Genomic DNA, 12,948 nt, shown 5'->3' with positions numbered 1-12,948 from the left:
CCTCTGGGTTCATTTGCCATAATTTTTGGAATGGCACAATTAGAAGGAAATGTACATCATCTGTGGGACTCAAAGCACAAGACTACATTCTCCAGCACTGTTTACTGCTGTATCTCAGGCAGTTGGAAATAACTACTGATCTCTGCCACCCCACAGAAACAGTGTTCAAAAAAACCAGCAGTCCTATGGGGTTGTTAAGGTAACAAGTTATCATCAGTTTCTATGGGGACAATGTTAACTGCTAAAAACTCAAATCCATTTGCCAAAAGTATTGTGGGCACTAATTTATCTGCCTGTCTTTCAGAGACATAAGCTCCCTCACTTCAGTGTTCTCCAGAGAAACTCTACTCAAAATCATGCTGCTGCTCTGAAGCAGATTTAGTCCTTTTAATGACTTCAAGCAAGTCTGAATTATTCTATCTGGGTTCCAGTAAGCTCCTATCATCCAATTATCCATGTGCCTGGAGCAGTCTCTCAAAAGTTAACTTCCATTCCCCCTCTCCTGCCATGGTTAAGACAGCCCCGCAGAGCTCTCGCTCCCACAGAGCTTTTCTCAGCCTGTCAGGAAATATTTCCCATCCATCTCATTATAATTAGGTCATGTTCAATAACCCACTGGATATTTGAGATCAATTTATCATTTCTCCCAACAATCCAGTGTTACCCCTCAAATCCAAGACACGTAAACTAAATATAGATTTTTGAAATAAACAGTTGAAATGCAATACTCTCCTTGTATTTTCCCTTGTAACAACCACCTTTGTGAGTCTCTCTTTTGCAGTCTCATCTGTATGGTGTTTGTACAGGGACTGGGTTAAATTTTCAGAGCAGCCCACCTCGTGCTGGGGTTTAGACCTGGGCTTAAAACAGGCTTGATAACACCCCCCTGTTTTGGCTGGACACCACTCATACCTCCCCTGTTCCCCACACACCCCTTCCCTGCTCCCCACTCACTTCCCCGCTTCCCCCCTTCCTCACTCCCCTCACTTTCCCCCCCAAGATGCTCAAGGCATTGGGTGCGGGGGGGAAGTCAGGGCAGCCCAAAGGGCCCTTCCATTTCCCTGCTCAGTAGTAATACTGGTGGCACAAGTCAGGGCTTGTCCTGCCAAGGTGGCTGTGGCTTAGAAACTGGCTGGGAACTGCACTGCTGGTGGGAGTTGGTGACTGATGGCCTATGCATCACTTGGGGGATTTTTCCTTTGCTTATTAAAATGTCTGCTTCAACCTAGGAGGTTGAAACCTTCCTGACTTCTGCTCTTCCTATTCTCCCCCATCCCACCAGCCACTAGCCTGGGCCTGTTTGATGTTATGAGCATTTACTGCTCCAGTACCAAAGTTCTGAAACATTTAGCACAGATGTTTCTGCATTCAACTTCCTTCCTCACTCGGAAATGACTGTCAATATTTGTGGAATAAAAGGCAGAGGGACAGAGGGATCCAACCACCATCGATTTCCACCTCTGAACAATATACCTTTGTTATTGTGAAAAGATTTCTGGAAATGCTTCTATCCCCCAAAACAATACAGCTGCAATGCCATGTTACTTAATGACCCATTGCATATATAATATTTGGCAAATAAATAGTAAACTAATCAGAAAAATCCCCACTCTTCCAAAAATCTTAATACAGCTGGTGGCATGCAGGCAAGCACACATTAGGAATTAATTTGCATACCAAAACAGAACATAGAAATACCACAGCATTATTGGTTTAATCACCTCATTTTCAAATAGTCAGGTTTAAAGACTGATTGTTCCAGATGGCACTCAGGTGATAATACACCACTTCAATAACAAGGCTTACTAGAGATGTTTTTTAAAAAGGACAAATGAAAGCACAGTGTTATGGCAGCATTGTGAAAGGGGGTTTCTTAGCTCTTGAACTTTTTAAAGAAAAAAAAAAGTAGCACTACAGATTGGATAGAGCTCTTTGAGAAGAGATTTTTCTCGGTTTTCTTAGGAAAAATAAATATAAATCTGTTTACCACTAAAAGGCAAAGTGTCTCTGAGGAATAGACCCATGGAAAACCCCAGTGACCATGTATGAATGCTTGGTGAAAAATGACATCTCTGCACATCTCTCACTGAGGAATGTGTTGCGTCTGAAATGCATTTTGCTTTACTGTAGCCACATTTAAAGGTTAAGAGCTATATGCAATGCAAGTGTGACATTTTGGGAAACATTTATCTGCAAAGTTCAAAATACTGAAGTAGAATCTTTGACAGTTTTCACTACCCCTACTGTGGACATGCTATGAGAAAAATAATTTTTATTTTCTACCTTTTTAATATCATTTGAGAAATATTTCTCATTTGAGAAACACTACAGCACCAACTAAGCACCTACTTAGCAGCTTGCAAGTATATTTAATAAGATAATAAATTAGCTACTGAAAAGGTACTAGAGAGATGCATAAGGATAATGTCTTTTAGTTAACTGAGTAGACTGATTTAATCCCATCCTTCAGTCAAATATTATTCCAAGTGAAAGAGGAAGTTGAAGAGATCAAGCTTGTTAAAAATATCTGGTTATAATCTTAAGTTAGCAGAGAAGCAAAATTAAATGGAATCATCAGTCTCCACAGTTGTTCTTCAACAGCTTGAAATGAAACATACAGACTTTTATCTCTGAAATTTACAGAGCACATTCTTTCTACTATTATTAAAGTCTTTTAGTTGCATGATCAGCTTTATGTATTCATAAATATTTCATTTGTTTTTAGCTTTCTATTATGGTCATTAAAACAAAAAGTCACGGACTGCAATCCCAGAAGATATTAAAATTACATCAAACTTAGATGTAATTAATTTCCTCTGGTGTCTAATAAAGGTTCCCTGGTATGAATCATGCACTTAATGGTCCTCAAGCACATTTTAAAATAACACAAATATAAACTTTGTCCTATTCAACTTAAACTTCCATTTAAAGTGTGTGTTTAAGTGCTCTACTGAATCCATTCAGCACTGTGGTATGAAGAAGACGTTAATGTTTAAAATGTAAACGTTTCACAACCAGTTTTCATTAGGGACAGACTTGTTTTGATTCTTTCAGGTTGACAGGAGAGGCTCAGAGTAACCAGAATCAAGAACCCAAACAAATCTCTCTGTTCTTTCCAGGACAGAATGAGGAAACAGCTGGAACTCGAGTTACCTCTTTTCACAGAGGTCTGCATTAGGAACCTCTGCCCAGACTGTACTCTGGTATGGCACATAAATCCATATTCAAATCACAATATTGTGAACCTCAATCTAAAAGCTGAAGCAAAGCTGAAAAGAAAAATCTGCATTTGTAACCTGGGGGAAAGGTAGGGAGGAAGTAAAGCTTTGCAATGCATAAAATAGTAGAGAATCTGACTCAACAATACCTATTTCCTGAAAATCATAACTGCAGCCCAGCTTATTAATGTACTTTAAACCTCAGGATTAACCAATTCTTTGTTACATCTCAGCCTCTCTTCTGCACTTCAATTTACTTGCTACAACAAACAGCAAAGTATTTTCAAGCCCTCCCTTCAGAGGAGTCCAGGACTCCTGAGCCCATAAACCTGAATTTTCCTTCTTTGAAACCCAGGATGTACAAGGGAAACAGGTTTGAACACTATATTATGCCTTTCCTTCCAGGCTTTACAAATAAGTACATAAATATATACTCGTTGTGGTACAAACCTTGAACATTCACTCCTTGGTGAGAGAGATTTTCACAGCTCAGCCACACTTTAAAGCCTCAAATACAGCACTTTACCTACCCAACAGGATTACTTAGCAGGCTTAAACAGTTTCAGCAGCTCTAGAGAGTTCCCTTTGGGGAAAGACTAGACCCAGAATAGGCTACTTAAAATCAGAGTACTTTACAAAGTATAAATTGTATACTTTTCAGTGATATCTTCTGTTTCCTTCACTGCTGGAACTTCACCTTTTCCTTGTTGAGTTGTAAAGTGATGAAAGATTCCCTGGCTCCCTGTTGCCATGATGCATATGGGCAGTACACAAAATGGGAACTGTTCAGGTTGGTGAACTACAACAGAAGCTCACAGTGCTAACCAGGTTTGTTTTACTGTTACCTCTACTCATCCTTTTGCTGATCCATCCACATGTAAGTTAATGCCTAAATTTTTATTCTCTGGGTCAAGATTACCTCTTTTCTTACCTGTTTCATGGAGATCTTCCATGAAGATGCTTGGTACTTGAAGTGTCTAGACATTAACATAATATAAATTACTTCTGCTAATAATTATATCATTAGTGCTACTATATATGCCATAATGAACAGCTTGTAACAGTATCATAAACAAGCCCTGGCTTTGCTTTGATGTATATAAGCCCACTCTTGAATAATAATACTAAAATATAACCTTAGCACTTAAACATCATACACTTCCCCTATTTATGAGCTCAGTGCAGCAGTGACAAATATTCCCCTTTCTGAAACTGGGCTCTACAAATAACAGTCCTCAAAACCTGGTAAAATCTCTGGCAACATACTGCACATCCTGACAGTGCAATAATAAGTGAAATTCAACCCTTTGATTTCAAAACTTCACACAAACCTTGACACACTGCATGCCTTCACAGTGTTGTTCTAATGCTCAAACATTAACTCATGGAAAACCCAGCTGTAGATGCCTCTTCAGGAGGGATAAACCTGTGACAGACATGTCTGTCTCTGGCCAGGCTACGCTGACCTGCACTGCACTCAGCAAAGCAGAGGTTACCAGCACAAGGCAAGTGCTGCCTAGGGGAAAAGAGACCGGAATTGGGTACATTTAATGTATTTTTGGAAGAGGAGTTCACAGAACCCTTCCCCTGCTTTTCTGGACTATTTGTCATCACAACACAGCATTGTCTTGCAAGGACTTTTGGAGGAAGGACTTCTCTGGGACAGAATGGATTAGCAGATCAGGAAGTGAGTTAATTCAATAGTTACTCTGAGAGAGATCTCCCAGGATTTTCTAGGATTCGTGGCCACATCAATGCTTGACTTGAGTCAAAGGGAGAACATCCCCTAGGTTCCTAAAACAGGGAACAAATCTTAAACACTCTACATTTTACTAACTGGCCATGAGGGTGGGTATGTGAGATGGTCCCAGATACTTTTCTTTTTCTTTTTTCCTTTTTAATTTCTCCAGGCATTTTGTTTCACTGAAGAATCAGGTGGCTGATTTTTACCAAAAAAAAAAATAAAAAAAATCTCTTTTTACAGAAATCTTACTATTATATGTTGGATAACTATAACTAAAAGATCCTCAATCAAATGATATTATTAAAATAGAGGCCTTATGCACAGCAAACAGGAGGAAATGAGATGGTTACCATAGCCTACTGTACTCTTTAACTGGCAGTTAACACACCTACCATTTTACTCTGTCTTTTTTTACTAGGAAAACGAATCATCAGTATAAGAGGATATAGTCTAGATTTTACTCTATCAAAATATTTAAGTATTACTGGGTTTTAGCATATTCAGTACATAAGACAGTCACTACCACCTTCAACACTTAGCTTTGAAAATGGGTTCTGACAGCATTAAAACATTCACAAACATTCTAGGAAAAAACCAGCAGATGTACAAACCAGGATGCATAAAATGGTGCCTGTGAATATTTAAACTCCAAAATGGTACTCAACATATAAAATACAGAAATTTTAGAAAAACTGCCTGGTTTTGATATCCTTGAATGCATACAACATTTTTCTTAAAAGATCAAATTACTTGAAAACATTTTTGAGATGCTGGACATCTATTCAAAATTACAAAAGCCATATGATACTTGTAGACTGTTGTGTCATTCCTCACCTTTGTTTGTCAGTGCTACAAACACAGAAGGCTACTTACCTTTATCTGTAAGACAACTAGTAAGAGGCTTTATAAAAATACTAAAAGAAGGGAATCAGTTAAATATATCATTAAATAACAAAGATCTTTGAGCAGCAAACATCATCTGAATACAATTTCAAGTAGTTTTCTTCCAGGGAAATCATTGGACCATATATTTCAGCCATTGTGATTTACTGCTCAGTACCCCTTTTTTTACCATCAGCTGATAGACAGGCAGACATTGGGGAAAGAAATGTTGCCTATAAACAGTCCAGTCACAATAACTGCAAAGATTTTACAAGATATACAGCCATTCCCAGTGTTAAATGCTGTTTTCTCTTCAATTGGAACTTGGCAAAGATGCACTGACCAATACCTGCTGCCACTGTGGGCTTCCTTTTTCAAGTGACCACTTTGCTTTAATTTTAACTAAGAAATAACACATCCAAAGCCCTTTGAACTCTGAAACATTGTGGAGATGAAGCATCCTACCGCTGACTGCATGCTTCTGAACAAACATTTTTGTTCCCTAAAGTGCAACCACTGTCCACCAAGATATGGTCTTTGACTCCTTTGTCACTAGATAAGGAAAACCACAGCTCAAATTTATCCTGGCTCTTGATTGCAAAGCAGAAAACAGCTACCAAAAGGAAACTGGTGAAACAAAAGATCAACATCTACCTGGAACTCAGAGTGATTATAGGCTGCTGAACAGACTTCCTTCCGTGGACATCCCTCAGCTGCCTGCACCGAGGAGCTATTTGAGCAGACATCCTTTCCTCATTGTTTCTTCTTTGGAAGGAATAACTCTTACCCTGGTTTACAGTCTTCTAATTATACTTCTTTTCTTCTTGCTAAATATTGAGCACAAATACATCTCAAAAACAGATCCTGTCCCCCTAATATCTGCTTTTCCTGTTATTCAGTATGCTGATATCATTGTGTACCAGGTGCAAATTACCATATGTAGCTCACTGGGGACAAGAGCTCTTCTGAACATAATGTCTTCTCTCTGGATGACTTTCCAGTGTGTGCAGTTTTTTCAGACACAGTTCAGTCTCCCTGCAAGGCATGTAAGGTAAGAGCAGTTTGACTTGTGAGCCCAGTGCTATGGTCTATTTTCAATTATCTCGCTTTCTCTAACCTGAGCAACTACATTCAATTTACTGCAATACTTCCTAAATCACAGTAAGCACTTAGAAACCATGTATTGCTTAGGGGTCATGCTACTCATGCTGATTTTCATCTTAATGTTGATAAGTTGATTCCCACCTTATGCCCAGCATTTTTATCTACACAGAACACATCACAGAAATGAATGGATTTCAGAAGTTACCACGTTTGGACTGTGCAGCACTTCTTCCCTATGCACAGTGTGCAGGGAATCCACCATAAAGCTGGAAAAGGAGAAATGTTGTCAATATTCATTTAAAACTACACCAGGAATGTTCTTCAATAGAAACTTGCTGTAACACACACCGGTGTTACATCAAAAACCTCTTAGCATCACCACAACATTGTGATTCTGAGTTACCAAGAAGTCTTTTGTAGATATGTAAATCTCCTAGATACCTGCAGCAGAAAGTCAAGTCCTGTTTTCCCAGACATCTCCATCCACTTGCCTATACCCATAGCTTCCCACGAGCCTTGACATTTCATTCTACAAGTTAGAACTGGACAAGGAATATTACATTTTAATATTAATTTCAATACCATTTACATAATAGGAAAAACCTCTCTACCTGGAAGACTATATTTCTGAATTACCAATAGAATGATAAAGACATTGTAGGTAATTAATTTAATTGCAGTTTTTGTGTAGCCCAAGTTTTCCTGTGTACTCCATGATTCATCCGGTAACTACACATTAACATGGGTTCCCTCTTTTACCTTACCAAACCCGTAGTGAGGTTAATAGCTCTGCATTTTGCTCACATTTGACCTTTCCTGAAAGATGGGAAGCTATAACAGAAAGTAAGAACTTCAAATGTCTTCGAAGACCAAATGTAAGCAGATGCTAAATGGTTTCTGAGGGTCTGTTCCTTCCCCACCCTTTGAAAGAAACATCATTAGCAAGGCAAAGTGCTTCTGCAGAAGGCACCTCCAGCCTGTGAGCAACTTGTTCATCTTCAATTTAAATATGAAAGACAGCAACTTTGTAATTACCAAAGCAATCCATAATCACAGTTCTACACATATGAATATAACAGTGGAGTGTAGTATCAGTTATCACATCAGAAAGTGAACAAAACTCACTTAAGAATTATTTGACATAAGAATAGGAAGTTCAATAGTTTGTTCCAAATAATAGGTGCTTATAGAGTAACACTGGTATAAGGTCAGTTTTTAGGCACTCCGGACATCAGATCTCCCAAACAAAGTGACTCAAAGACAACAAACCAAGACAATGAGGTTATCAGACTTTTCACAAGTTAAAATGAAAATCTATTACGTAAAACATCAGTCCTAGCCAAGAAATTGGAGACCAGTCAGAACTTTGCAATAGCAGCTGATGTTAAATATACGTGCATATATATATGTGTGTTTATATATATACAAATTTAACTTTTATACATTTATGTAAGAAAATTTTGTGTATAAACATTTATAAACACATATACATTTGTGTTGATAAAACCTGAATATGACATTTGTAAAAACTAATAGACAAATCATGTATAAACTTAGAAACTGGGGAAGCACAGTCACAGCAGGGTCCTCACTCACTCTGTCTAGAGAAGAAACATTTAGCTATTAAGAGTCTCAGCTTACATGAGCATCTTGTTTCAGGGAAATAGGGCAGAGTTGAAAAGAATCTCTATCACTGCCCTAGTGTCAGTTTCCAGGTGTCAGTGTGGCTGCAGGGCAGTGCTGATGCACAGGCACCGGGTTCCTTGCAGGAAAACCAACCCAGCAGCTCTCACTCGTGTTCACACCGAGTGCCTTCCCAGCTCCAACAGAGACACACGCATCCGGACTCTTCTTTGCACACACACTGAAGATGTTCAGCAGGAGACACAAGCCTCAATTTCAGCTGAAACAACGTGTCAGAGGGATACACAGTGGAGGCTTCGGCACCCGCGCTGCAGCTCCTCCCGCGCTGCCCCGCAGGATGCGGCACCCATCAGCTCCCGGGCAGCGCGGCGACAACCGCGCTCAGGTCACCTCTCACCTTGTTGTTTTCTTCCAATTGTACCTGCAGTTAAAGGATCTGGGTAATGCAGTCATAGATGATTAACACTTAAATTCAGAGCTGTGTCCAAAAACAAAGAACTTCTACAAAATAGCTTTTAAAAAAAGGTTTCTGACAACGTATGTGTTTAGTGATGAGGCAATGTGTGTATCAGCAAATATATGCCCTATAAAACTAGATATTCGTCCATATTTTTGTAGTATAAGAATTTTTCACATTTTCACCATGCTTCCATTAACCCTTTTTATTTCTTTTTATCCACTCCCACCTTTCTGAAAGGAACAGGGAATGGGATAAACCTTTGTTTCAATTGCCAATTAATTACAGAAAAAAAATACTATCTTATTAGAAAGCCAATCTAATCTACTTATACTACAATTGCACTTAATTATGAGGTTGAAAATTAACAGGATATAAGAAGAAGCATCTTGTAATATCACATGTATAGATAAATTTAGTATTTGGAAGATACAAACCATCACCTCTTCTAACAAAAACAAAAAAAATCCTAATAAAGTTTTGAATAACTCCTTTGGAAAAAACAATCCCCAGTATTCCATGTAACTAGAAAAACAACAAGAAAATTTTTGTTATGGGATAGCTGCAAAAAAGACTGGGAAGAACTGTAACAATAGGTGCAGCTGAGAATACCTGGATGGTGAACAGCTGAAGGGATAGCTGTTCAAGTGTTTTTATCTTCCCTGTAAAGCTGACCTCCTTTAGGAACTAGGTAAACAAACCATAACCACCACCACCATCAAACACAACAAACAAATTATAAGTCCAAGAACCTAAGGCTGCAGTCTCAGAAAAAGCTATGTCTTTCAGTTCTTGGTTGAGCCCGATCTTCCCCTAAAACAAATTAAGTGACAGGTGCCAGATTTTAAAAATGAAGTGTTCACACGTATAGCATTTATAAAACAGAATGCAAATAAAGAGAAATCTCTTTTTTTTTTTTAAAGTGTATTTATTAATGCTCCATAATGGAACTAGATAATAGGCATAAGATGAGTTAGAAGAAACTAAAACCTGAAATATGCTTTGCCATATTCCTGTAACTTCTTGCATTCACTGCACAAATATTCTCCACTCATTCACTGAGTGTATTGGATCATGATAAGGAGATAGCTCCTTTAAAGACAGAAATTCTTAAACGTTGTTGACAACTACATCTGCTTTCTGCCAGAGCTCTAAATTTACCCTTAGGAAAGCAAATAGCAGCATGTGAAGCTCAACCATCTCAATATGTAGTTTCTAAAATGAGTATCTAAACAACTAGAACTGCTCTTGATATTCTAGTAATGAAATGACTAGGCCCATTATTGGTACTCTGATTTTCACTGTGAGGCACTTAAGTCAGTGAGTTAAAAATATTTCCCTGACTTTTTATTTCCTCAGAATTCTGATCATTAATTCTCTAGGCCCTTTATCCCACAGTGAAATTACAGATTCATTTGCAGCAGTAAGATAAAATTTTAATATATGTGTCTGCCAAAAATCCTCACAAAATAAGAAAACTAAGTTTTCTTTTAAGGACAAAATATCTACTGAGGTCTAGGTGATATAGTTGCAAACTTAGAACCACTAGATTACACAGAAAACCAGATATTCTTATGAATTCACTTGGTTGCCAAAAAAAACCCTAAAAAACAAAAACCAACCAACCAAACAAAACCTTCACAAACTTCAAGTCAAGATTAAAAAACTAAACTCATAAATAGCTGGAACCAATGAAATCAGCTGCTCAACTATTATGAGGTGTTTTAGAACTATTTTTTGAGAAAAAAAAAAGGCACAAAATAGAAAGGCACCAAATTTCAAAAACCCCAATCCTTTAAAAAGGAAGGGCATCTATTTGAGAATCTGTAATTATACCAAGGGCACACTAAATGGATGCACTCTGCCTCCATTAATAAATCAAAAGCTAGAATCTGTAGTGAAAGTTAAGCATATACAAAAGCATGATGTTCAGAATTGAAAGATGTGTATGGAAATTCTCTAATAGGCTATTTAAAACCTTGACCTAAAAAAAGCTTTTGTTTTTTTTCTATCTGAACACGAGCCATATTTTAAACAGTCTATTTTACTTTGAAGTCTATTCTGCTCTCACATTCCTCTTCTCAAGAGACTGAATCCACCAAATATAGAAAACAGCCTTAGATATTTTTTCTTTTAAAGTCAGAACTTTCCTGCTCCAACCTGAACATCTCAGTCAGTACCCATGGCAAACATTCATTACTAAGCCTCCTGAAATTTGTCAAGCTTTTGAACCACATAAACCAGGTATATTCTCATACTTCCAGTGTGGCAACAGCAAGACTTAACTGCTGCCAAAACAACAAAATCTTCATTGCCCTAACATCACATGCATATTCTACACAGATATCTAGCAGCCACAGAGCCTTTCTGCATCTAAGAGAAGCACATTAGTGTAGTTTACAAGTCAGACTACCAAATACTTTGCTTCATAAAACTCAGTACGAAATATAAAAGAAATTGATCCTTAGAAGGACCCCAGGCAAGCCAATACTTGTCAGATCTAGAGAGTCACTTAAAAAAAATTACAAATCAGCATAAGGAAAATTTATTTAAAACACCCTAAAATTAAACTAGAAAGAAGTAAATGTCTATTTAACCTTGGAATTGTACATCTTTGAATATGATCTGGAAGTTAGAAAACAAAACAAAACAACACAAGACAGATTTTTAAGGTAGAAATAAGAGTAATGCTAATAATGACTGAACTAATTAGAGAAAGGCTATCACATAAATCAGCAGGTGTGTGTATTGCAACTTCAACAAAAAAAGTAGGTGAAACCAACACAAATGAAGTTTCCATTTGGCTGACTGGATTTTTAAAGGCTTGGGAAGACTGAGACAGAAATTATAAGGAACTTCAAAAAACCATTTAAGCAGGCTGCACACCAAATCTGCAAATTAAGAAATACACTTCACTAATTAAACACTTCTCCACTTGTCACTAGACATGCACATTACAGAAGTTTCACAGTCAAGTCTGTCCTGATCTCCAAATGACAGATTTCAACAGACACAGATAGCTAAAGAATGAGTACTAAATTCAGACACATTCTACGGAAAAACAGGAGTCCATGTAAGTACCATTGCTGGTTTCTACAAAAACATTAGACTGACTGTAGAGAACAAAGACATTTTAATGCATAGTAAAGGTATCCAATAATAAACGTACTAATAAATGTAAAGAAAATCACATTTAACCTAATCTTTGTGTTAAATCAGGGTACCATACAAAGTTTAACATATTTGACTTGTCTCATAAGAAAATCTCACAATTAAAAAGTACCTGGTAAGAAAGCACCAGACACACCATATCTTGAAGTTCAAGGCAACCAGGATCAGACTACACTGTGCTCTGGAAACTGTTGACAGAAAAGATGCAGCAGTTATTCATGCTGGTTTCTTCTTAAGATCATAATGACCTTGACATCTGAGGCATGCTAGAAATGTACAGGTTTCTATCTGTATGTTTGCAGTTCCTGGAGATGTAAGTTGAGGCAGCAGAATTGCAAAAAAAAAAAACAAAACCAAGTGGTTTTGAGACTAATTGTTCCTATGACTTACACAGTCTCAATGTAAGAAGGCAGTATATGCTCTGGTATAACTGCAGGAATTAATTTCAGATGCAAATGCTCAGAGAAAAAGGAAAAGGAAAAAAAAAATGTCAAATGTCATAGTCACTAGGTATTTATATTACATTAACTGCTAGAATATTGTATTGAAGAAACAGTGGTACTAGCAGTATAAATGACTAAATAAAAGGGAATATCAGTTTATCAAACAATATAGAAGACATCAACAGATTTAGTGTCAAAATATTTTCTTTCAATTAACAGAAAGATATGGCTTGATCAAGCTGTTTTCAAGAAAACAAGTCCTGATGATCATCTCCAAAATAAAAA

Source organism: Calypte anna, chromosome 9, assembly GCF_003957555.1.
Source record: "Calypte anna isolate BGI_N300 chromosome 9, bCalAnn1_v1.p, whole genome shotgun sequence".
Classification (NCBI taxonomy): domain Eukaryota; kingdom Metazoa; phylum Chordata; class Aves; order Apodiformes; family Trochilidae; genus Calypte; species Calypte anna.
The sequence above is the reverse complement of the archived record's forward strand: the minus strand, read 5'-3'. Positions refer to the sequence as shown.